The following is a 27,056-nucleotide window of genomic DNA, read 5'->3' as shown; positions in this document are numbered from 1 at the left end:
TGGTAATATGTATTAGTGCATGGACCATAGATCAAAATGATTACCCAAATCGATGCCTTTCTGAAACTGAGTACTAAAGAAGTTTCTTAACAAAATATGCACTGGGGCCAATGAAATGTCTTAGTGGATAAATGCACTTGGCCCAAAGCCTGACAACTTGAACCCACATGATGGAAGGTGATAATAGACTCCCACATACATACATTCACATGCTGCTCCCATGCACAAATATGAATAGATTAATACAGTTTTTAAAAAGCTATGAACTTTTAAATACTTTATTCTTATATTTCATATGCTCAGTTTTTAATTAGATGCCTGACTGCTTCATGTAATTTTTGTAAAAATTTGATTAATGTCATTACCTTGAGTTACATTACATAACTATTGCTTTGACATTATGTGTTGTTTTTTTTTGTGTTGTTTTTTTTTTTTAACTAGATCCTCCTAAAACGAAGACTGAAGGATTATGATCTGTGTGACAAGGCAAGAAGCAAGTTTCAGAGTGTGGATCCAAGTGTGAAGTCAGAGCATGCAGAAAATAAAGGGAAAGTGAAATACTATGAAATTACTTTTTTTTCCTTAAGCTGAGTTTGTCAATGTGAAACAGAGGAGAACTGAACCTTCTAATTACAAGGTTTAACCCTGGGTTTGATCCCTAGCGCCACCAAGAGAACACGTACTGCAGATGCTGAATATGATCAGTTGACCTCTCACCTTGACTGATGGAAGTCTGAACTTTTTCATTCCCTTCACAAGTACATGGGTAGTCCCAGTAACTGAGAATGTATTTAGATGTCTATTTATTTATTAGAAATGTCTTTATTTCAAAAGAATTTATGAATGATAGAATATAGATAGCTTAAAAACAGAAACACATTTTCTTCTGGTTTGGACTGTGAACCTGTTTTCAGGCAATGAATATTGCTTCTGACTTGTCTTAGGGCCCTTAGACTTATTCGTAAGTCCCTGTTATTTACCTTATATTTAATTACACTGAAGTAATTTCAGAAAACAAGTGAAAATTTACTACATAATATGATGGTTTACATTGTACTTTCAACTTTTAAAAGTACTTATGTAATATACATTGTTGGATTTGTGTAAATTTTTGTTTGTTTTGCTCTTCTTTGTGTGTTTTGTTTTATTTCTGTACCAAAGTCAACAGGATTTCAGGTATTTTATTTAAAAAACAATTTAGATTTTTTTTTTTTTTTGAAGAAAGGGTAGTGATCACATGCTGATACTAGAAGCCAGGACAGTGATAGTAGTAATTACCATGGGGTAAACGTGGTGCTGCTCCTAATTGCAAGTAGAATATATGGAAATAATATTAGTAATATACTGGATATTATTAACATATGTCTATAGCATCAAAACTAATAAATGATTTAGAAGATTGATGTACATTTAATAGGTAGAAGATAATCTTTTGTTTCTTGCAAAAGGACCACATGCAAAATTGATCCAAACAGCCAGTAGTGATGAATCATTTATATATAACTCATTATGTCGAAATAATATGTCTTAAAAGGGAAAATAAAACTTTCTATTGAAAAAAACCCACTTGAGAAACTGGCCAAGACAGTCACAACTCAAGGCCTGCCTGGGCTATAACACAAGCTCAAGGCACTTGGGCAACTTAGAAGAACCCTGCCAAAAATAAAAATGCTGGGGAAATAAGTAGCTGACAGAGTACTTGCCTACCATGTGTGAGGCCTCAGGTGTAATTCCCAACACTGCAAACCATTTTTTTTTTCAGAGCTGAAGCAATCGCTCTACCACTGAGCTAAATCCCCAACCCCACAAATTTTTTTAAAACAAAAAAAGGAAGGAAGGAAGGAAAGAGGAAAAAGAAATATTAGATTTTTCACACTAAAAAAGAATTTTAGAATACTTAATAGAACTTTGGCTACCTGATAAAATTGGCTTATACAAAGGTATTATAAAATAAAGCAATGAGTTTAAGTTAATATATTTATATATTGCATGTATTATGTTATTAATCTAGTATCTAAAAGATTAATATATTCATTTATCTTCTTCCATAAGACTTATTTAGTATAAATTGCATACACTCCAACCATTACTTTCTTTTGCATATGAAAATAGGAAACACTGGCTTTATTTTTCTAAGTTATTGACTGTGAACTTGATCTGCATCAGCTTATTTATAAAAGTAATGTTATTTCAGTGTTATTAGTATTGATTGATTTTGTGTTTTTTAGACTTTTCCACATTCTTTGTCTGGTATTATTTATTGCACCAATATAGAAATATAATGTACAAAATAGTATAGTATACTTATTTAATTTCACCGGCTTTGAAATTTTAGTCATTTGATGTCTAGACTGAGATGCCTACCTACCTACTCATTTATCATGCCTCAGGCCTGGAATGTTCTTGGTAATATATGAAATGTAAAATAATTGAAAAAGTACAAACTAGTCTTTGGCATTTATCATAAATAAATGGAAACCTTGTTAATATGGACTAAAAATTAAATAACCTATTTAAAGATCCTTTATAAGTCTTGTCATTGTCCCAAAGAAATAACACCTATAATATAAGCATAGTCATTATTCTTTATTGCTTTATTGTGAATGGGTCAGTTTATAAGGTGGCAAGATAATATAAAAATGAAAATAAATAAAATAGTCTGATGAATTAATATGGTAAAAGAATAGTGAATTACAATGATTCCCTTTGTATCACTCTTAAACATTTTTGTCTATAAAATGGAGGTAGAAATATCTCACTGGGTGTTGGCTGCATCAACTGAAATATTTTGAATGTTTTGCAAATAATGCACTAAATACACATATGTTAGCTTCAATTTTTTCCTCTACAAATTATACAGATTTGACAAACATTAAACTCTACATAAAATTTTAGTGTTATGCTTCTTAAAGAAAGTCTACATGATAAATGATACTTGGTACTTTTCAGAATAGTTTATAATAAATTGTTTTAGCTTAAAGTCTGATTGTTACTATAAATCTTAATTTTAAAGCTACATGTCTTACATTGTTTTATTATCTTAAAATAAATGTACCTTCTTTGAACCAAGAAACATTGGAGTTTGCTATTGTGTATATCAGTGAACTAATGTCTTTCTGAAAATATTATTTCCTAACTTGGGAAATCGTTGTGGGTTACCATTGATCTTAAATCCACTTCCATAGTTTTCCATGCCATCAAATTGAACTTAAGAATACCTCTGTGGATAAGTAATCTGCAGAGTCTTGGAGCCTTCTCCAAGTGCCTCAGAGAGATCCCTCTCGTATAGAACTGTAGCTGTTAATACTGGAAAGATTGTCAGAAAGTTGACCTGTGACTTAACAGATAGTCTTATTCTGTTTCACAGAACTAAACATTTAAATGGCTTAAAATAAAGCCAAACTATAGTAGCCCATGTTACTAGTGTTGCTATTTTTATAGGAGTTATCTTGTTAACAGGACACCTAGAAATTACATTTTAAAAGTCTGTTAGTTATCTTTCTCTCCTGTTTTATTTTGGTTTGGTTTTAATTTAAAGTCTCACTTTGTAGCCAAGGATGGTATTTTAGTTAGGGTTTTTATTGTTGTGAAGAGACACCACGAACACAGCAACTCTTATAAAGGAAAATATTTAATTGAGGTGGCTTCCATTTTCAGAGATTTAGTCCATTATCATCAGGACATGGTGGCATGCAGGCAGACATAGTGCTGGTGAAGTAGCTGAGTGTCCTACACTTTGACTTGCTGTTAACAGGAAGTGGTCTGTCTCACTGGGTGTGGCTTGAGCATATATGAGAACTCAAAGCCCACCTCCACAGTGGCACGTTTCCTCCTATAAAACCACACCTACTCCAACAAGGCCACGCCTCCTAATAGTGCCACTCTCTTTGGGGGCCATTTTCTTTCAAACCACCGTAGATGGCTCTAGCCGTCCTCTGACCTCAACCTCCTGAGTTCTTGGAATTTAGATGTGTGTCACCTCACCTCATCCCACTTCTGCTATCAGTAAATAAACCGTTTTTAAATTGCAGTGTTTGTATTCCCAAAGGATGTGAAACTGGGAATTGTATAATATTCAGCAAGTGAAATAAAAACCATAAGCATTAAGAAGTATTATAGCCAGGTGGCGGCGGCGGCGGCGGCGGCGGCGGCGGCGGCGGCGGCGGCGGCGGCGGCGGCGCACGCCTTTAATCCCAGCACTCGGGAGGCAGAGCCAGGCGGATCTCTGTGAGTTCAAGGCCAGCCTGGTCTACCAAGTGAGTCCCAGGAAAGGCGCAAAGCTACACAGAGAAACCCTGTCTCGAAAAACCAAAAAAAAGTATTATGGTTTCTTTTCCTTTTATGAGCAGCATTTTTACTTTCTTAGCAGCTCATGAAATAATGGCTTATCCTGCAATGACACATGTTGCATTGTGAAATATCTTTGTAATTAATTGTCTTTATATTATAATAAATATTATTGACATCTTAAAAATAAGAACATAGCTATAAAATTGTAACTTTATGCATATAAGTATGCAGTGCTTGTTGACCATAAAAAGGTTACTAGGAAAGGGAGCTGCCTCCACCCCCTCACCCGAGGTCAGTGGCCCCAGGGGCCCAGAATGACCAGCATGGCTACCAACCAGCCCCATAGCCAGGTCTTGGGTTGACCCACCCCAGCATCTCCGCCATCTAGAACCTGCTGGAGCTGCTGAAGGGACCAGTCCTACGGAACAATACTCGAAAGACTCATGGAAGCCACAAGATATCCCAGAGGAGTTCTGGTGAGGTTCCAGTGATGATGGTGTACCAGAATCCAGAGGCCTTGAACCAGACCAGTGATTCATTGCAATAAACACTTTCCAGTAAAACAGATGGACAAAGAGGTGTACTGTATGGCACACTGAGGCCTCCATTGCCACCAGGATGAATGAAGAGATGTTAGAAAAGCAGAAGCAAAGAGATTTGTCTATTGTTGTGATTTGCAGCTTGGTTTGGTTTGGGTTTGGGTTGGTTTGTATGTTTTTGGTTTTGCTTTTGTTCCCTTGTTTGCATACTTTGATTGGTTCCCTTACGTGGGGAACATGGCGGGGATGAGGGGAGGATGTGGGGGAAGTGGGAGGTGAACAGAATTGGGGTGCATGATGTGAAACTCCCAAAGAGTCAATAAAGAAGTTAAATTTTAAAAAGGGGGGGTACTATGAAATTCATCTTGCAGGGATGATTTTGTCCACTTTGTGAAGGACAAAAGGGACACATGGTAATGAGAAATAAGGTACATGGGAAAGGGAACTGAAGGGGAAGAGATTTTTTTTTTAATTGGGACACAGCAGGAAAAATAATTTTAAGTACATGCACATAAAGGTAAAAAGTGATACGTGTTTTCATGTGAGTTCCAGATGGCAAAGATGGTTTTGTAGTATGTAGGGCTCATGAGTATGTGGGGTGGTTTGGTGCCCTCTACCAGTGCTGGTGAAGCTGTCTAAAGGAAACAAAATTCTTCCCCCAGATTTTACCTCTGGAACACAGTATCACAATGTATACACTTATATTTATACTTTTATATGTACACAAGTATGTACTCTGCCACTGTTGTGCTCAAAATATATTTTCATTACATAGTACTGTATTATAATTGTATTAATTATATCAGTTATCCTCAACCTGTGGGTCACGACCCCTTTGGGGGGGTTGAATGACCCTTTCACAGAGGTCACCTTAGACTATCTGAAAACACAAATATTTATATTACAACCCCTAATGGCCACAAAATTACAGTTATGGAGTAGCAACAAAAATAATTTAGTGATTAGGGGTCATCACAACATGAGGAACTGTATTAAAAGGTTGCGGCATTAGGAAGATTGACAGCCACTACGTTGTATGTATTTTAAAAGCCAAAGAGCTATAAACTCTACTTTTCAGTCAAAATTGATAACTTTCCCCATTTCAGTTTGCTGACAATTTTATGTACCTCATTTCCCTGTCACTAATTCATTCTAGACTCATCTCACCTGGTTTCCTTCCCTCTTGGAAGCTGCAGGGTTTTTGGTTTGGTTTGGTTTGGTTTGGTTTTTTTGTTTTTTTGCTTTGTTTTGTTTTTTTTTGGTTGTTTGTTTGTTTGTTTGTTTGTTTGCCAATCCCCATTCCGGTAAGGCTCTCCTTGCTGCACCTTGACACAGCAGGCCTTTTATCCGTTGGTGGTGCTGGACTCACAACATCCAGTTTTGAAAGGAACTTTTGAAGTAAGTGTGTGAGAATGGCCTCTCCTTTTGTCCTCTCCGCCTGTTTTTTTCCTGAAAGGATCTGTGACTCAGACACTGCACCTTCTACACTCAACCTGTAATCCCCACTGTTCACCCCTCTGTCTCCTTGAGATACCTTTTTGTCTTTATCCATCTCTTTAGATAGTTTTTAAATGTTTTTAGTTATTTATTTTGTGTGTCTGGATGTTTTGTCAGCATGTCTGTCTGTTTGCTACATGTGTGCCTGTTGCTTGTGGAGGTCAGAAGGGGGCACCGGATCCCTTGGAACTGGAGTTACAGGTGGTTGTGAGCCACCATGTGGGTGCTGGGATTTGAACCTTGGTCCTCTGCAAGAGCAGCCAGTGCTCTTATCCACTGAACCATCTCTCCAGCACCCAGATTTTTCTTAATTCTACCATTTATGTTCTGAATTTTTCTGTCTTCTCTTTTTGTTCCATATATACATTACTTATTTCCAATTGTCTAATTTTCATTTATTTGATGTCTTCTCCTACTTCTTTTATTGCCTCATTCTTTTTTGTGCATTTGCGTGTCAGGCCTCTCTTGTTACAGGGTTTGGTTCAGTATCTAGTAGTTCTTTGCTGTATGCTTGTATTTTACAACACATTGGAGTCTGTGTGTGGATAGGGTGAGGTTTGAAGGGATAGATTGCCCTTTCTGCTCTTCTGGCCAGCCTGCCTGGCTATGAAGCCCTTTACTATCAGCGCTGACAGGTCTTTTCTCTGGCTAGGATTCTACCAGATAGTTCAAAGCTTCATTTTGATGTTCTTCAGAACTAAATACACGAAAGAGATCTTAAACCACCTCCCACCTCCTTTGTTCCTCAGAGCTTTTCCATCTGTGCATGGAATCCTTTGGAAGCTTGGGAGGGCTCTCTGCTGGTGGATGTTAGGGAGCAGGAAGAAGGGAAGGGCAGGGAGGACCCTGAAACAGCCTTTCAGCCAGCCTTGCATTTATCATGCAAGCTTTGCGGTGCCATGATCCTTCATCTCGAGCTTTGGGGAACTCAACTCTGGGAATCCACCTCTACACAGTTCTCCCCTACTATAGGCATTTGCATGCATTTGACCTAAGTTAGTTACTGCCCATTTCTGAAATTAAAATTTAAAAAATCCTTCCCTGTATTATCATTTCCAGTATTCTCGTCCATGAAGAAGAAAACTTTACTTAAAAAAAAAATCAGCTTTTATTCTGTTATTTTGGCATCATTTCAAGGAATGGCAGAAATGTGTGTCCAAAACGACATAGAGTACTTAAACTCCATCTTCTGAATATATCTGGAAATATATATAAGAAACTTAAAAATGGTTGCCTTTGAAAATTTGAACTTTTGTTATTTTTTTATTTAATGAGCTGCTATGGAACTATTTGAATATTTTTAACATAACTACTTTTTTGAAAGATGTATTATTTTTATATGTATGATTTTTTATATGTATGTATGTTACTACATGTATGTCTGGTGCACTGAAAGTCCAAAAAATGAAGTCAGGGTCCATGGAACTAGAGTTACACTTAGTTGTGTCTCCATGTGGATGCTCAGAACCAAACCTGGGTCCTCTCTCTGCAAGAGCACCAACTATTCTGAAACACTGAGCTGTGCCTTTCCAGCCTCATGTTTACTTCAAGGAAGTTTAAGGTTTATTTTATTTTTGATTATGTGTGTATGTAGGGAGGTTCCCACAGAGTCCAGAAAAGGGTAGCAGATCCCGTATAGCGGGAGCTACAGCAGTTGTGAGCCATCCAATGTGAGTGCTGAGAACCGACCCTAGGTCCTCTGTGAGAGCAGTCCATGTTTTTACTCACATTATTTATACATCAAGACAAGCATAGTCTTCCACGCTGAGCACCTGAGCTTGATAAATATTTTTAATCATATTTATTTGTGAGACACTAAACTTAATGGCAACTGTACTTCAGCATGGCGTCTCTGTAGGAATATTTCCAGACAAGCAGCTTGAAGCATGCAGGTAAGGAAGCAGAGAGCTTAAAGGTAAACAGATTAATATGATAGCAGGTTTTTAAACCAGGTAAAATGAGAGTTTGGGGCAGAGTGGAAGACAATGAAAATTTCCACTCTGTGCTGTATATTGCTCTGGGTGTACTATGCGAGTTAAAAGTTCAAGCTGAAAACCTAAAAATAAGTGCCATGAAATCTATACTTTTATGTCACTGCTCTTTGGTGCTGAGAAGTTCTCAAGAAGGTGGGTATCTTATGTACCATTTGTGCTGTAATATTTAATTACAGCGAGTGTACAGATTAGCTGTCTCAAAGATCCTTTTGAAATCAGATTGCACATCAAACCTGCATTGTGCCTGCTAAGCAAGTGAATGTAAGAAAGAGGAGAAGGTGATGTCAAGTCTTATTGCAAAAGGAACAAATAGAAGAATAGGATTTGCTAGTTGTTCAGCCTATTAAAGCATAGCCGAATGTCAGCCTTCATTTGTCACGTGTGTATTTCTAACATTTACAGCAGCTCGGGCCATGCGAAGTGTTTAGTTTATATTTGGCATGAGAAGTAAATTAGGAAACAAATAAGCACTAAATAGGCTATGCTAACAACTCAGTTTCTGCTTCTGATACTTGCTTTGCTGAGCAGAAAATGGACATGTGTGTTTTTGCTTCCAGACACATGCAGTTTCAAAGCTAAGCTTAATTCCTATGCACAGTTGTTGGACCCCAAATATGTTTTAGTGATTATAGTATCCAGGGATATTTTCCCCCTTCAGAAAAAATATAGAAAAAAGAAAAATTTTAGAAATCTGAGAGTTGAGCTTCAGGTAGTCATGGGTTGGAACCAGATGGCTCAGAACTCAACTTGCTATAAGCAAGCAGGAACCAGAATGTACAGAAGAGGGGCCTGGGCCGGAGCAAAGGGATGGAGTGGCACTTGGAACTTCAACAGTAGTGAGCCAGCAATCAGCAGGGGGAGAGGGGAGGATTTGCACTGAACCCACAGTTTTCTACTAATAATGTGAATACAATGTGCTTGAAATGGCAATTAGACATCTTCTCTGAGTTAGAAATCTTAAGGAAGGGGTCCTGAGATAAGTGTGCACAAGCACATGTGTGTGCACACTTACAACTGGCTGAAGCAGAAAACAAAATCTTCGGAGTTTCTCACGGGTTACAGACACAGCGTGTGGTGCTTGTGTGTGTGTGTGTGCGCGTGTTGCTGAGTGTTACACCCAAGGCCTCATGCTTGCTAGGCAAGTATTCTACAACTGGGCCACACTCCTATCCACAGCATGACTTCTTTTAAAAAGATTTTATGTTTCTTTTATGTATATGGGTACCAAGAGTATGCAGTTCCTGTGGAAGCTAGAAAAGGGCATAAAATCATCTGGAACTGGAGTTACACAAGGTTGTTAGCTGCCATGTAGGTGCCGGGAACCAAACCTTGGTCCTCTGGAAAAGCAACAAGAAGTCTTACTGCTGAGTCACCTCGCCAGCCCCAAGCATAATCTTTTTTTAAAAGATTCTGACAAATGCAGAACAGGAAAGCAACTATGGATCAGAATTAACAGCAGCATTGAATTTAGACTCCGAGAATATAGATGTTAGAACTGAGCTGTGGTGGTATTTTATTTGTGCAACCCAATAAAGTTTATCTGAGGATCAGAAGAAAAAGCCAGCCACTATATATTAAACATAGAAGTCAGGCAATGGTAGCACACGCCTTTAATCCTATCACTTGGGAGGCAGGGATCCGTCTGGATCTCTGTGAGTTCAAGGCCACACTGGGAACAGAGCCAGGCGTGGTGGCACATGTCTGAAATTCCAACACTAGTTAACTATAAAGGTTTTGAGGTCTGTACAGACATACAGGAAATGACAGAGCTGGGCAGGAAGAGGAGTTGATGTAACTGAACAGAGAGAGCAAATGAGATGGCAGAACAGAAAGACATATAGGCATGGGTATTCAGGAAGTAGGTCTCTGGAAGCTGAGGGTCGGTAAGGTTAGGTTGGTTGTGGCTTTTCCTGTTCCTCTGATCTCTCAGGTTTTAACCTCAATATCTTGCTCTGGGTTTTTTTTTTAATAAGACCATTTAGCAATTCATCTACACAGAGTACAAAATGCAAAAGAGATACATGTGAAGTAAACCAGGGAAACGCATAGAGTATTTTTTTTAAATATTAGAAATTAAATAAGTACAGTAGGTAGAATTTCTAGAAAGTAAACAATAGAGTTGAAATTGAAATCACACTGGATAGTTTTGGCCAAGTAACTGTTATCAAATGGATCTTCCACCACAAAGAGCTGCAACATTGTACAACAAAGAACAAAGGAACAACAGTTCCGGATTTTGTTCTTTACTTGAGAGAAAGGAAACCTATATTCACCTCTACATTCATTCTGGCTCTCTGCTTTGGTGTACATTGTAGGTAACTAGAACTCAACAAAGAAGAAAAAATGTTGGGGTGGCAGAAATGAGGACAGAATTCAGTTACTTGGAAGTTGTGTAGGGGGGGAGCACCAAAGAAAACTGCACAGAGAAGCCCTGAGGTCTGCTGAGTCCCAAGTCTTTGACGGAACATCAAGATGAACATTAGCAGGGCAAAATACAGGGGAGCATGGCAGAAAGCAGCTCCTGGCAATCACAGAGCTAAGAGGTTTCTGACTTCAAATCATAACTTACAGGCCTCACTACGTATCCCAAATATTAAAGACAAAAACTTCTACCTTTGATAAAGTAATATGTGTCTTAGCTATGGTTTCTATTTCTGTGATAAAACACCATGACCAAGTGTTGTAGAATATTACTTTAAGGTGTATTACTTTTGTTTCTGCTCTGGAACATTTGTTTAATGAAGCAAAGATGTGTTTGATTAAATAAAATTCACCTGTGGTCCGGAGGCTTCGTCAGCAACTAGCTGACAGGAAGCAGTAGGGAGGAGCCAGGGGGAGAAGGGTTTTTAACGGAGGCGCGAGGCGACGCATGAGGGCTTTTTGGAGGATGTGAGTAAGGAGAGGAGGTGAGCAACTTGTTAAAGTTCAGCCTCTCTGAAGAGCAGAATTCCACCCTAACCTCTGAATCTTGAGTTTTCTAGAGGGACAGAGGTTTAGTTAAGCTCCCTTGTAACTCTGAAAGAGTTGGAGCCTGATGGAACAGATTTCCCTCCGGCTAAGGCCCTTGCGGCCCAACCGCTGCTGGTAGCCGCCGAGCTGCAGTTGCTGTTTCGGGCAGTTGCTGTGGCTTAAAGGCCGCAACAACTGAATAAAAGGACAGCAGACAACAGGCAAGGGCAACTTGGGGGGAAAGCGTTTGTTTCAGCTTACAGCTTGTGGTCAGTCCGTCATTCAGGGAGGTCACGTGGAACTTCAGGTGGGAACCTGGGGGTGGGAACTGCTACAGAGGCCATGGAGGCCTTGCTCTGCCTGCTTTTGTATGCACTCAGGCACACCTGCCCAGTGGCGGCACTGCCCACAGTGGGAATGGGCCCTCCTGCACCAACCCCTAATGAACACAATGCCCAACAGACTTGCCTACTGGTCAACCTTATAGAGACGTTTTCTCAATAGTGATTCCCTCTTCTCAGAATATGTCTATGTTTGTGTCAACTTGACAAAACCCAGCCAGCACGGCGTCCATTGCCCCCACTTTGAAGTAAAAGGGTGTTGTACCTGCTAAGAAACAGGAAAATAGGATCCTCAAGTACAGGGAAAATTCAGTCCAAAGAAGTACGTCTAGAAATGACGCCCGTGTTTGAATTAATAGATAAAAACCTCACATGCTGTGGTAATCTCAGTTCAAGAGACTAAATGAAAAAGTGAATGTAACGAAAATGTGAATTATATATAGAAAAATGAAAACTGTAAAGTCCAAAGGAAATTATAGGTGTAAATAATATTTTTGGCTGGGTTTGGTGGTGCATACCTATAATCCCAGTACTCAGAAGGCAGAGACAAGCAGAACTTAGTGAGTTTGAGTCCAGGCTGGCCTACATGCTGAGTTCTAGGCCAGCCAAGCCTACATAATAATACCTCATCAAAAAAAAAGCAAGTGAGTTAATGAAAGTTTAGGGGAGGAATAAAAGACTGATAATCTTGAAGGCAAGAAGATACAAGCTATCTAAATGGATGCACAAAGAAAAACAATACTCAAAAAATAGCATCTTACTGATTGATAGATGGAAGTGAAAGACCCCCGGCTGAGATCTTTCTCCGGGAGAGACCCCAAACCCAAGGAACACACCGAAACCACAGATCAGATGCAAAAGCAAGAGGGTTTATTTAGACCAGGTACCTGGGGCGAAGTCTCTTGGAGGACTTGCGCCCTTTCCTAGGGCAAGGGGGACTTTTTATGGGATCCCAGGGGCAGAGGCGCGGTTACAGAAGCGAGAAGCATAGTTACAGGGTCCCTATTGGTTGTTTCAAAGAAGGCCAGGGTGAACTTGGGGTCATATGTGTGTGGCTGATTTGGCCTTGTCCAGGCCAGCTGCTTATTCCTCAAGGCCAGGGGCCCGCCATAAAATATCAACTGTCTTACTCCCAAGGCTGCTGACCACAGTTATCTCTCTCAAGGCTGGCCATAGCTATCTCTGTCAAGGCCGGGTAGCTGGCTATGGCTGTGAACTCCTGTTTTTCTGATTCCTGCAGAATGGCGTTTCTAAGGCCAAGTTATTGGGGGGGCATAACATCGGCCCAACGCCCCATATCCTCATAATGGAGCGGGGGTCTTTCATTAGCACATGAAACAGCTCCCTAAGGATAACGGGATGAAGAAGGAGTAGGCACCAAAGGAACATGAGGCAGGTAATAGCCTATTTGTTTTCCATATTTAAAGAGCTATATAAGCCAGAGTTTCAAATTTAATGACTCTGAAACAAAACCCACACTTGATGGCAACCTAATCAAATTTCTGGGAAAACAATTGTCTTGAAACTGGTAACAAAAGATGGAGACAACACAGAGAGTGACGTGAGAATAGAACAAAAGACCGTGGTGCCATACCCATAAAGTGCAAAGAGTTAACCTAGAAGGCTTCATCCAGAAGAATTGCCTTTCACCATGATGGTGGCAGGAAAGAACCTTCACATAAAGACTAAGAGAGAAAGCCAGCAGATTGGCACCATAGGAAAAACCAGAAGTTGTCCAGACATAGAAAATAAAACCATCCAAAAATCTTGATGGGTACAAAATGACCTTTCAGTAAATACATAGTCCTCTTAAATGTATGGAAAGGTAATTAACTGATTAAAGCAGAATAATGTATTATTGAATTTATCATTTAAATGTTTGATAATGATACCACAAAGAACAGAAAGTGATAAGTGGAAGTAGCTTGTTGTAAAGTCCTTACATCACAGTTGTGGTGATGGAACAGTCCATTCAGCTAATGTATGGTGTAACCATAGGGCCATAAACCAGATAAGATGCAGTGATGAAGTTACCCATGAGGCAGGAAAGAACAAACCAGAAAAAAATACATAGAAAAACAATTGCATGAATCCAACAAGTTAATAATAATTCTATGCTGTGGTGTCTGATATGGTTTGACTCTGAAGGGTTCGTATGTTGTATGTTTGGTCCCCTGTGCTGTCCATGTTGGCTATTATGGAACCCTTTGGAGGTGGAAGCTGGTGGGAAGCCCTTACTTGGTTCACTGTGGGCCCTGCTCTCAAGGGAAGACTGGTATCTTGGAGTGAGTTTTTGCAAGAATGAGATTTTTAGGACGGTACTAAACCCTGACCCGTGCTTTTGCCCCCATCTGGTGATGTGACCTTTTCCTCCCACATATGCTCCTGCTAGTAATAACCCTGTCCACTCAGGCCTTACCACCAAGCTGATATTAGCACCATGATTTCTAAAACCCAGAACTGGGACCGAATAAGTCTTTACAGTCCTGAATTTGGGGGCAGGAAGAACAGCTCCATTAGCAGAGTGCTTGCTCAGCAGGCATGAAGCGCTGAGCTTGGCCTTCATTTCAGCACCACACAAACCAGGCACGGCACCCACTTGTAATCCCAGCAGAGGCAAGAGGATGAGGAGTTCAAGGTCATCCTCAACTACAGAGCAAGTTCAAGGCCAACCTGGGATGTGTACGATCTTGTCTCAAAAGAACTAAATGAATAAATAAAAGTAAAAACAATGTCACTCAGTTTCACGTATTTAGCTGTATCGATGACAGATTATTACTTACATTAACTAGAAGTTGACTCAACATTCCAATAAAATATTGCATTTTTAAAATGGTCTCTATTTTATGTATGAGTGTCATGTCTGCATATGTGTCTGTACATGCTTGGTGAGATCTTCTGGAACTTGAGTTACGGATGGTTGTGAGCCACCATATGGGTGCTGGGAATTGTACACAGGTCATTTGGAATAGCAGCCAGTGCTATTAACTACTGAGTCATCTCCCTAGCCCCCTAAATACTGAATTTTTAATAAGTATTATTTACTATCTAGTGGTGATATGCTTTACTTATATAAAGACATAGATAGTGTATACAAAAGATGATGGAGAAAACCACTAATAATAAGGAACTAAAATGGTTATACTGGCCTCAGACAAAGTAGACAACTAGGCAAGGAATGTCACCAGATACATTTGTTGGAGTCATTAGGAGACAGAAGCCATACAACAATTTCAACAGGAAAACAATTCAGCTCTTTCATCCATCATAAAAGAGTACAGGAACAGTAAAAAGGTAACTTGTGAAAGTTGAAGAGAATTCTAACAATACCTTACCAAGAACAACTTTATTAGTTAATTTTCTCATCACTGTGACAAAATACCTCACAAAAGCAATTATTCTGGCTTGCAATTTGAAGGGACAGTCCGTTAAGGCATGGTGTTGAGGGTGGCTCTGGTAGCTGGGGAAAGAACATGACTCAGCTGGTCACATTTCATCAGTCAGGAAGCAGCAAGAGGTGAATGCTGCCCCCTCCCCCATTTTATTTTTTGATTTTATTTTCCCACTTAATTTTCCCCCCTTTTCCCATTTTATTCAGCCTGGCACTCGAGTGTCCATGGACTGGTGCCACCCACCTTCATGGTGTGTCTTCCCACCTCAGTAAATCCTCCCTGGAAACTGTCAATGAGAGGATTCCGAATATAGTACACACAGTAATGGAAATAAGCGTCACTGCTAGGGTTGAGACGGGCTCCTGAGGTAGCACTCCCACTACTACAGTTGAGAGCCAGACTGCTTGAGAAAGTCATAGCTTGTTCCCTGCATCAGAAAGAAGTCACGTAGGCGTCTCCTAAGTTGGAGCATAATTGGGATTTGCTGAGAGTCTCCAGGATATGCCAGGGAGGCTGCCTATACAAAAAAAAAAAAAAAAAAAAGGTTCCTCAATCATCAGAGGCCCCAGCTATTGTCTCAACTCTGTAAGAACCAAGGCAGCTGCTGATAGCTAGGCATTGCTGGAGCTGTGACCTGGAGAAGGCAACCCTCTTCAGCAGCCTGAAACATTGGCAGAGTAGCCTTGCCACAATAAGGCTAAAGAGTGAGTGTGGGGAGTAATGGCCTTGGCTGGGGCAATTGATGGCATGGTCATGGAATCTAAGATGCCACCCCAGTCTAAGGAAGTCCTGGAGAATGTTGTAACCTGCAGGCACCTAGACCACATAAGAAATATATATATAGTGGTACCAATAGAACAGAAAGTGCACTCTGCAAGACTCCAGAAGCACCAGAATCAGGGAGGGAAAATCCATCTAGAATCTTCTACCTGCAAGGTTTCACACCAGGCTACATAGCAACAAAAATGTTTGCAAAGCCCAGCTTTGTGATTACAGAGTAAGAAGAAATAAATTGATGAACATCACACTACCCCTTTGACCACTCAATCCTCCTCCATACGTACCCTGCACAGTGTGTCACATCCCACAGGACAGTAAACAGCCCTTTATTTCCCCCAACAGAAGACTCGCTGCCTTCTCAAACTGAAATACACAGCCCAATAAAATACATCATAAGCTCTATATTAATTGCCTCTCAAAATCCATCATATTTTCAACAATTGGTCTGTTGCATTAAAACTCAATTATAGCAACTTGTGTGTAATTAAGGGAAAGGAAAAGATTGGTTAATTCACATATGGATAAAAAACAAGAAAATACACAAAACCATGATATTCCTTTGATCTCCTTTGTTACACAGGGCCCATGTCACTCTTCTTTTTGCCTCCACTGTTAGCCAGAGCCCCTGCTGAGGATTCTCTTTAGCTGGTTGATTAATTCAAATCTTCATTCCTAGAAGGTCTGAATCCTCTGTCGCTCTCTTTCATTTGAGTTGCTGGAGGTCCTTTCCTACGTGATGCTGAGTACAAATAACCCCAGAGAATCTCCTGGCTTCCTTAGTCCTCCAAACTGAAACATACAGCAGTAACCCATTTTCCTATTGGTAATAGAGACCAAATTGTTCCAACTCTAAGAGCAACCTACCTTTCTGCACATTGGTCTATGTGCATAAGAAATGCAAAATAGCCAAACAGGAATCTCTTTTTCTCCAGTTGAGAACAATTCTTGTGTCACCTAGAGGAACCATGCCCCATTCAGGAAGTAAGATATGCTGCTGGGGGCGGTGTGGAGTTCTTGACCAAAAGCCATGAAGTCGGCCTGAGTTGACAGGCTACACAAATCCAACTATTTTCAGTCTAGGTCCCTGTGGCCTGAGAACTAGGGAGCTGATAGCTACTCTGAACACTGGCAGAGCAAAAGACTCAGGAAACCTGATGGTTCAAAGATAGTCTTTTGGGAAGGATTCCCTCTCACTCAAGATGAGTCTTTATGTTCTTTTCTGGAGTTCAAATGATTGGATGTGGCTTACCCATTCAGCAAAGAATGCTTTACCCAGACGACTAATTTTAATGCAGATCTCATTGAAAAATTCTCTCACAGAGGCATCCAGAATAATGCTTGAGCAAATATCTGGTCACCAAATGTCAAAGTGACACAGCATTAAACATCAGAATACCTTTATAATTTTGTCCCATCATCTCAATTATCTATTCTGCTCTCATACCACAGTTTATGGCTGTCACCCCCTAAGACAAACTGCCTTCTCAGAGGATCTGTAATAGATCATAAATACTTATGAAGAAAGGGAATTTTCTCATTAACTTTTCAACCTGACTGCTGTTGGTATACGGCAGAGAAATTGATATGTTCAGCCATTCAGCTGGACTCTTGGTCACTCTGAGAGTTTTTCATCTGATCCCCCCTAAGTTTTGTGGTATTATAGGCAAGTGAGCTCAGAGATGACTTTGTTATTTATATCCATGTTTATTGTTCTTAGACCCATTTCCTGTATTCTTGGGTTAATAATGTCTTCCAGAACAATATAAAATACTAATACACATAGCAGAGATTGTTCTCTAACCTGATTTTATGTCTTCAAATTCTATCAACTCATCAAATAAGACAGTGCTTCTTCACCTTCCTCCCTAAGAAGTCCTGACACCTGTGGGGTTGGGAAATATGGCAATGTGGAATTTTGATTTCTTAAAAGTATTACTTTTAAAATGTTTATTTGTATGGATGCCTTGCCTGCATACAAACATGGCTGTGCACCATATTTATGCCTGGTGTTCTCAGAAGCCAAAGGGCATTGGATCCCTTAGGGCTGGAATTACAGATAGTTGTAAGCTGCCAGATAGGTATTAAGAACTGAACTCAGGTCCTCTGCAAAAGCAACCAGTCCTCTTAACCACTGAACCCTAAAACTGTATCTTTACGGACATTTAAAAATATTTATTAGAGGTGATTTAAAAATAAAATGGGCCTTTAATTTTTGTGTGTATGAACTATAGGAAACAACTATTTCAAACAGTTATCTTCTCATCTTATTTTAAAACAGTTGTTTATTTACACTTTGCCTCTTTGTGAGTCACAAACCAATTCCTTCACAGTGCTCCTGCGCAGTTTGGCTTCTTGCGTGGCCTCATGCTGTTGTACCAAGCCCCATCAAAAGACCCACACACATGGATTTTATTGTCTGTTGCCACCCTCATATGAATTTCTTCATAATTTTTGAAGATTTACTTTGTTTTTATTATTTTAACTATGTGTATATATGTACATCTGTGTGTGGGTACATGCATATGATTGCAGGTGTCCATGGAAGAAGCCAGGAGGCATCAGATCCCATGGAGGTAGAGATGGTCCTTTGGAAGAGCAACAAGTGCTGAGCCATCTCTCCTGCCCCCCAAATTCTTAATAAGTTGATCTCTGATTCTGCGCTTTGTTTGTGAAGTCAGTGGGGGAGTAGAGCTCGTGGGGGGAGAAGAGCTCATGGAGTGGATTTCAGCTCCTGCTCGCATGATACTGTCCTTCTCACTTCCTCTGCATCAGCAGAGAATTGGTCCACTGCCACCTTCTGCCTTGCTTCACCAACCCCACCTTTTCCAGGCAATTTCTGGCACCCTACATGCCCCTGGCAGGCCCCTGATACAGGAGTGGGTTGGCAAGAAATTAGGCGCCTAGACTAAACAAAGTCTCAAAGTGGAGCCTGTGGGAGGCCACCAAGGCCCCTCAGTTGCCTGTGCCATGGTGTATTAGCTGGTACCCAGCCAAAGCCCCGCACCAGTGAGGATGGATCTTCTTCACCCCTGATAAATGTAGTTGGAGCCTTGTAGCGTGAAACTTGCAGTATCCTCAAAGGTTGTCTTTCCCCTGTGGGTTGGGGCAGCAGGCTGTGGAAAAGGAGATGGCTGTCTTGACATTGCCTGGAGCACAATGCATCCGTATAGATAGCAGGTAGAGCCTAACCTGGACCAGCAACTCATCTTTCTGTGACAGGTTCCTGAGAGAATGGACCAGGGAACCAGAAAATACAGATAAAACTTGGGATCATAAGGTCTTTACAAGCTATGTCTTATGCTAAGCAAGCTTATTAAGAAATGCAGCATTTTATATAGAATTTGTAGGGAGAAAAATAGAATAATCATTAGAAAGCTGATTAAGCAATAGAGAAAGAACAGAGGATAATCAGATGCAGCTGCCCAAGGACTGATAATCACAGCCCAGGGGTAAGAGTTGAGTTCCCAGAAACCACAAACTTGAGTCCTTTGAGGACTTGGCTGCAGCCCCAGACTGGACTTTGCCAAGTCTGCCCCTGGGCAAAAACACAGAACTAACATTCCTTTTGTCCTTTCACTGGGGCCTCTGAGAAGGCCTCAGATTGGCCTGGCTCCCAACAGGCACCAGAGGTAAATTGACAGCCACCAGTCAGTCCTGAGCAGAGGCCTGAACGTCCTATGTCATGGCATAGAGTCCCAGGCACCTACAATGGCACTCACCTTGCCAGGATCCTGTGTCAAGGGGGTATTTTCCTCAGCTATTCACATGCCGGATAAACTTTTTCCTCTCAATCTTCATGAGCCTGGCTGGTGTATGCATTCTGGACACAACATCTGGCACTGTGTCATGAGATATGAGTTGTGTGATTTCAGTGAGTCTACATAGCAGTTAAATATTCTGAAATGTTTTTAAAGTGACATTTTACAGTATAAACAGTAAAAGTCATACTAATTATTTAACCATTAAAAAAAATAAAACAAGGCAGAGTCTTGCTAGATAGCCCTGAGTGGCTGAGAACTTAGTATGTAGATCAGGCTAGACTTCAACTTGTAACAATCCTCCTGCCTCAACCTCCCAATTATAGCCATGTCTAGCAATAATTACTTAACATTTTACAAATTTTATTGACACAGAATGATATTAAATAGTAAGTAAAGAACATTAAAAGTTGAGAGAAATGCAGAAGGGGGAGTTTTATCATAGTAATATCATAACCACACTTTCTTTCTTTCTTTCTTTCTTTCTTTCTTTCTTTCTTTCTTTCTTTCTTTCTTTCTTTCTTTCTTTCTTTCTTTCTTTCTTTCTTAAAATTGGTTCTACATTTTCAGTTTGCTCTGGGCTCCCAAATTTATCTAGCTGGTTCTTTCCTGAGATGAAGAATTTTTAATGTTAAGAATTTTTAACTTGAATAAGTCTTTGTCTTCTGTGAAAAGTTTATTTGATTTTGTGTGAAGGCTACACTTGTCTGTTAGAGGGACAGTATTTGGGGTTCACTTAGAAATTAACCTGGTTTAGGAAACTGGCAGTGGTAGGTTCTTCTCCAGGATCCATGACCTCACCAGCCATGGGTACTTGGCCAGGCTTACAGTACCAGGCATAAACTCTCTTATTGAGAGGGTCTTATGTTCACTTAGATGGCTGCTGGGTACCCCTAAAATATAAGTGCCATTATTGTACCCTTGGAGATATCTTGCCAGGCTAGCTAGTGTTGTGGTTTGTAGGCTTTACACTTGGGTAATACTATTGGTTGCTCTTCCGCCTTGACAGCTTGTACAGCATCCTTAGATACTATGAGAGCTGAGATGCTATCCTCAGACTTTCAGATCGGTTCCAGCTTGATTCTGCAAAGTCCTGTGTCCAAAGTGTGTGGTGTCTTCAGCAAAAGAGTCTTACTGTCGCCTTCTGGAGGCAAGCGATGGTTACAGCAATAACATAGTTTGTTGTTGTTGTTTTGCTGTTTTTGAGTTGCTTGTACTCCCCTGGCCAACAACTCAAAAGGAGGTTTCCCATTCTAGTACTGGATTTTTTACGACTCTTGAGAGGAACATTATCACCCTAAGTGGCATAAGTTGACTCAAGCTATATACCTATATGTATGCATGTATATCCATACATTTATATAAAAAAAACTATCTATGTATTTCTAAGTAAATATAAAATATAAACCTGTGGGAACCCACAGAGATTTCCTAGTGAGATTTGAGCTTGCTTTACCCAGTAGGGCTGCATAAAGGGATGGATTGACCACGTGCGTGGTTACCAGGTATTTGGAAGGGTCTGCACTTGGATGTGCAGTGTGCTTTGATCTGGCAAGGGGGAGGTCTTTTGCTCCACCCCTTGGCATTTCTATAAAAAGCCCTTAGACAAACCCTCCTGAGGCTATCCTGTGTTTCTGTCTCTCTCTTCTCTATATTTCTATCTAAATCTCTTATCCTTCATTCCTCAAGAGTATCTGAGGGATAAAGGTGGGGGCAGGTCCCCCACTATTACCTAAGGGTCTTTTTAAACAAGCTGAGTGGTATGATTCCCCCTTTCCCTGTGCTGCTCTTCCGCTCCCTTTCTCAGTTATAGCTTACCCCACTTCCCCATTTTCCTCCTCAGAGCACCTATGTCCTACTATATCCCGCTCTTTAGCATCCCCCCCCCACCTCCCATGGTCCCTTTTTACTTTCCTGGAGATCATTACAGAAATCCAAAACTGGTCAAAATACAGAGGACAGCAGACAGATGCCCAACACCAATGGATACTTCTACAGCTCAGGCCATCTGCCTAAGACTCAGAGAACAGAGCAGGTAAAAGATTTTAAGAGCCAGAAGACATGGGCATATGTTGGAAAATAGTATCTTTTATATAGCACAGGGGAGCTGCACCTTGTAAATCTCAGACATCTGATCACTTAAACAAGATTTTCACAATGACAGCATCAGTTGCCATGCCAACGTGGATTGGAGCTCACAGGCTCTGCCCTAGATGAAGAGCTATAGGCAATTATTATCTGCTGCTAAGAGGGGGGAATCAGTCTTTTACAGGGTTGAGCCCTGGATAGGTTATCCAATCAGTGCTCTGCCCTAAACACAGATGCATACATGCAACACTAAATGGATGAAGCAGGCTGTGTGTGTGTGTGTAACACACACACACACACACACACACACACACACACACACACACCATTACTGCTGTGGGATGTTCTGTATGTCCTGTGGGAGCCCTTCTTGGGTTCTTTGTGGCGTTACCCAGCAGGTCCACATAGAGGATGATTAGGACCATGGGCCTGAGTGCAGGTGTCTGAGATGGTCTGCACTTGGCTGTGCTGGGGGATGGTCTGTATGTCAAGTTGTTCTGATTGATCAATAAATAAAACCTGATCGGCTGTGGCTAGGCAGGAAGGATAGGCGGGACTAACAGAGAGGAGAAATAAAAGGACAGGAAGGCAGAAGGACTGACTGCCAGATGCCGCCGCCATGACCAGCAGCATGTGAAGATGCCGGTAAGCCACCAGCCACGTGGCAAGGTATAGATTTGTAGAAATGCGTTAATTTAAGCTATAAGCACAGTTAGCAAGAAGCCTGCCACAGCCATACAGTTTGTAAGCAATATAAGTCTCTGTGTTTACTTGGTTGGGTCTGAGCGGCTGTGGGACTGGCGGGTGACAAAGATTTGTCCTGACTGTGGGCAAGGCGGAAAACTCTAGCAACACCATTACACCACACACTAATATTAAGTAACAATGAGAAAGAAGAAGAGGTCATGAATTTGGGAGTAAGTGGAGGGAACAATGTAAAGGAAGTATGCATTGCAGGAAATTCTGAAAATAAAATATTAAAGAGAAGTTGGGTCCTTGTGTGAGTGTGTCTGAGTTTGAAGAAATATAAAATATTAAGAAGCAGGTAAAGGAGAGATCAATATTTTATGCTATTCAGAGATGGAGATTGGCTTTTTTTTTTGAAGATGTAAATTTACAACAAATAAATAATAGCAAGTTGCTGTGATATTTTTTCATGAAATACAGAGTATGAAAAGATGGGGCTTTTAAAGAATGTCTTTCAGCTGACAGTAGAACTGTGAGCTGTTGGCAAAGGACTGTATCAGATCAGCTGGGATAAAGCATGGGAGGGAGTGATAAGTGACAGTCGGGGAGAAAATGGAAAAGGAAGAGAAAACTGCAAGGACTGACAAATAATGATGGCATTGTTGTATCCAATGCCAGGAAGATGCTGGTCCCCTCACCTCTTAGTAATAAATATCCACATCATCCTCTTCAAGTACAGTGGAAGAAATGTTTTATAGTTGTGGCAGAGCTTCCCACAGCCCTCACTGCGTTGGTAGATGAAGTACTGCCAGAGCGGAGTTTCATTCAAGATGAATATGTAGCTAATTAGCACTTCAAGAAAATTGAGGTTTCCTGGAACCAATTACTCATTAAGATGATTCATGAAAATTTTCAATTAGGTTCCCGGTATTTAAAAAAAAAAAAAAATGGATTTGGTTTGTACCTTTCAACTAAACGAATGAGTCGGTATGTCATTAAGACAGGCGTAAGTTTGCATAATTATAAAGTTAAATGATCCCGGGAGAGAAACGACAAAGTAGGGCAAGTCTAAAACCCAACAGATATAACTACTTCCAAGGAGGATAGTTAGAACACACGCAAACGGGTCTACCTTTGAGCCACCCAGCAAGAAGAGCATGGTGAGTAAGCCTGGGCTTCGAGAAGAGCATGGTGAGTAAGCCTGGGCTTTCAGTGTCCCTGTGCCTCTGTCACTGCCCACCTCATAGACAGGGATTCAGTTCAGTGGTGAGGTAAGTGCCCACCTAGTATGCCCAAAACCTGGAGTTTGATTCTCAGCACCAGAAAAAAAAATAAAACCCAAAAATAAAGACAGGAATCATCATTGTAGCCCAAAGCCCAAGATCCCAGCTCCAGTATCACAAAGAACTAGTCATTCCGGTAGTGAAGCAAGGTTCCCACGGTTTGCAGCCTCAGCCTTTTCAGGTGTGAAGGTGATGGTAGTAGCCATGTTCAAAGATGCTGGAAGAATTGCATCGGAAATTCCCACAAGACAGCAATTGTAGCACAGGCTAACCACTTAGCAAATGTTAGTCATTATTATACAGGAAGACAGTTCACGTCAAATCAGCTTATTTATAATCATAAATAACCTAAGGATTACAAAAAGGTAAACAAGTCATGAGATATTAGAAATATAAAGTAGTACTCATTATTGACATCGAATAGAATCAATGAAAAGAAAAAATTAACAATTTCATTGGGTAAATATTGCTGTGACACTCTTCTGTAAAGTGAAAATGGTAAATTTTAGTAGATATTGCCACTTTTATTTATTGGAGTCTCTTGGCTTTTAGACACTTGGGGTTTATTGAACATTTTATGCTGTGCTTGTAAAATATATAGTTCATGTATGAAAGACTATTTCTATTTCTGTCTACTAGTTTTCCTTGTTCCTAAAAACAGAAATGAAGAATGACTATGACAAAAAAAAAAAAAAACAGAAAGAAACAAGGAGCAAGTGAGCTGTCTCCGCTGTCTCCTGTCAGCTCTTTTCCCTGGAATCCCTAAGATTTCAAATTATACATCCACACAATTTGCATTTTTCCACTCTTTGTTTAAAAAAAGAAATTAAGTCAAAAGCAAAAATGAATTTCTTTTATAGCATAAAATTGATGTTATTGCTCAAAGCTAATTTAAAATAAAATTTGATCAATGGAAAAATATACATATATAAGTATATATAACATATTTTTTAATTTGGCTTCAGACCTCTAATTAATACTCCCACATATACTTTGTAAACTTAATCTAAGGGTTTTCCTTTCAGAAATGAAAATAAGGCTTTGTACTTTCTGAAAATCACTATTCAGTTCTGTGCATTACAAAACGCCTGGCATTTGGTAGATAACGGATGAATTTGTTTTAAAGGTGTAAATGAACCTAATGTAAGGAAAGAGGGAGGGAGAGAGGAAGGAAGGAGGAAAGGAAGGAAGAAATAGCAAGCCTTAAGGGCAAGTACTATTTTTTCCTGACTTTTAAACTCCTTGGCACATTTCATAAACCTCATCTGTGTTCTAACATTAAAATTATAAATGCAGTTACCATTCTTGAGATGTTCATAGTCAAATCCATGTCCTAACTCAGGTTTTCCAGTGTTAAGGAGGCAGTTTTTCTTCTGGGACAGTAAATACTGATATTAGCTACCATTCAATATACATATGTATATATATAGCTTGTACATATGTATTATACACATAAAATTCTCAATGCATACATACATATACACATATGGTGAACATTTTATATGCATACTATTATCAATATCCCCAACAATCCTATGGAGGGATAGATTAGGTATTATATTCCTTGTATTTGAAGTCAAAAGTATTCAAATAATCCCCCCAAGGTCATATATCAGTAAATATAAAACCAATACTCATCCCCACGTTCTCCTAACTCCCAAGGCAGGTTCTTAATATTTGTGATAGTTTGCTTATTGTGGTACAAGAACATGGAAAAGTGACTTGGAGTGAAGAGGTGCTCCTAAGAGGTTATGCTTTTGTGGTAAGTTGAGTCAACTGAGCCAGTGCTCTGGCGCTGGCACAGATCTGGCACAAAGTACGGGGAAAGGTAAGATATTAAGGCAGAAAACTGGGTTGCACGGAGGAGACAGCTAAATCGGTAAAATGCTTACTATGCAAACCTGGGGAGGTGAGTGCAGTCCCCAGAACCTCTATTTAAAAGGCTGGCCTGTAATCCTCCCTCTGAGAAGGCTGGGAAGAGAATCCCTAAGGCTGGCCGCCCAGACAGACAGTCGAGCCAAGTCAGTGAGCCCCAGGTTCAGTGAGAGACCTCATCTCAAAATAATATGTGAAAGAGCATCCGAGGAAGATACTGATGACCTTGGCTGCGGCATGTGTGCATAGCCTGCACACACACACACATACACACACACACACACACACACACACACACACACACACACACACCTGTGCCTGGGTTGGAAAAATGCCAACATAATATCCTCTCTAGGGATATATAATTGGTTATTCAAATGAAGTCACTTCCAAAATGAAAAGGGGCTCTTGAGTATTACATCAGGATGATGCCACAAACGAGAATTATCCAGGGTAAACTAGAATATATGGCCACCTTCTCTGTGTTCCTCTCTTGCTAATATCACTTTTTCTCCAATGTTTTTCTTTCTTTTCTCTCCTTCATTTCCCTGTGTCTCTGGCTGGCTGTTTTCTAAGTATCAATCATCTGCTGATTGCTTTGAGTTGGGATGTTCGCTCATGCCTCAGATTTGAAACCAACGCTATAAAGCACCAGGTCCTTTGCTGCAGTAGCATCTACTAAAGCATTAAAAATGATCCCAGAAGGCAGTGGGGAAAAGACACGTATCTCCTACAATGTCCCGTTCAGGAGCAGTTTAGCTTAGCTCATGAGATTGCACTTACTGTCCGATGAAACCAGAGGCATCTGACAGAACAGTTCCAGAAGTACTTACTCAGCAAGCTATAGGCTCATGGCATGGCTTCCGGGCTCTCAGGGATCCATCACTGAGATGTAGAGGAGAAAGTCACAGTGGTTTTTCCTAGTCCAAAGTTATTCATGTTAATTCCAGTTCATGCTGATAAGTAGAGGTGAGGCACTGACTGCGGAGATCTGAGTGTGTCAAATGCCTGTGCTGAAATCCTAGCCCCGAGAGAGATGTCATCCTAATCAAGGGGTGATTAGCTTAGAGTAGTGGAGCCCTTGGATGGAGCCAGGACCTTTTTGAAGGATGCCAAAGAAAGCTCCTCTGTCCCTTACACACTCAGAGGACATGGCCAAAAGATGCCTTCTAGAATCAGAAAGCAGCCAGCACTGGCCATCACATCACTAAGCATCTGGGTTTTTGTTTAGATTTTTTTTTTTCTGTTTTGTTTTGAGTTTAGGGTCTTACTGCATGGCTCAGAGTAGCCTCCAATTCAGTCTCCTATTCTTGTCCTTCTATGTGCTAGGATTATAGGTATATGCAATCATGCCCAGTTAGCCTCTATAACAGGAAGGCTCTCAAAGAACTTGTGTACATATGTTGTCATTTCAACTCTAACAAAATAAGCAAAAGAGGCCAAGTGGAAGCAAAGTTAATTCTTGAAATGCCAAGAAATTTTCATTCTTTTTTTTTTCTAGATTTTCTGTTCTATAGCTGTTATGTGTTATTCCACAATGTATAACCATGTTGTGAATTTTTATTCATTTTTAAATCAATAAT

The 27,056-nt window shown here is 40.3% G+C and overlaps 1 protein-coding gene across 5 annotated transcripts in view; it reads left to right on the top strand.

Annotated features, from left to right (window-relative positions):
• Micu3 (mitochondrial calcium uptake 3) overlaps window positions 1–3,073 on the top strand; it is an 89,522-nt gene extending 86,449 nt beyond the window's left edge. For all 5 annotated transcript variants that reach the window (XM_076553509.1, XM_006973971.4, XM_076553508.1 and 2 more), the window contains one exon: window positions 442–3,073. The gene's annotated coding sequence lies outside the window, so the exon portion shown is untranslated. The remainder of the gene's footprint in view (window positions 1–441) is intronic.
• The last annotated feature ends 23,983 nt before the right edge of the window (window positions 3,074–27,056 follow it).

Source organism: Peromyscus maniculatus, chromosome 17, assembly GCF_049852395.1.
Source record: "Peromyscus maniculatus bairdii isolate BWxNUB_F1_BW_parent chromosome 17, HU_Pman_BW_mat_3.1, whole genome shotgun sequence".
NCBI lineage: Eukaryota > Metazoa > Chordata > Mammalia > Rodentia > Cricetidae > Peromyscus > Peromyscus maniculatus.
The sequence above is the reverse complement of the archived record's forward strand: the minus strand, read 5'-3'. Positions and strand labels throughout refer to the sequence as shown.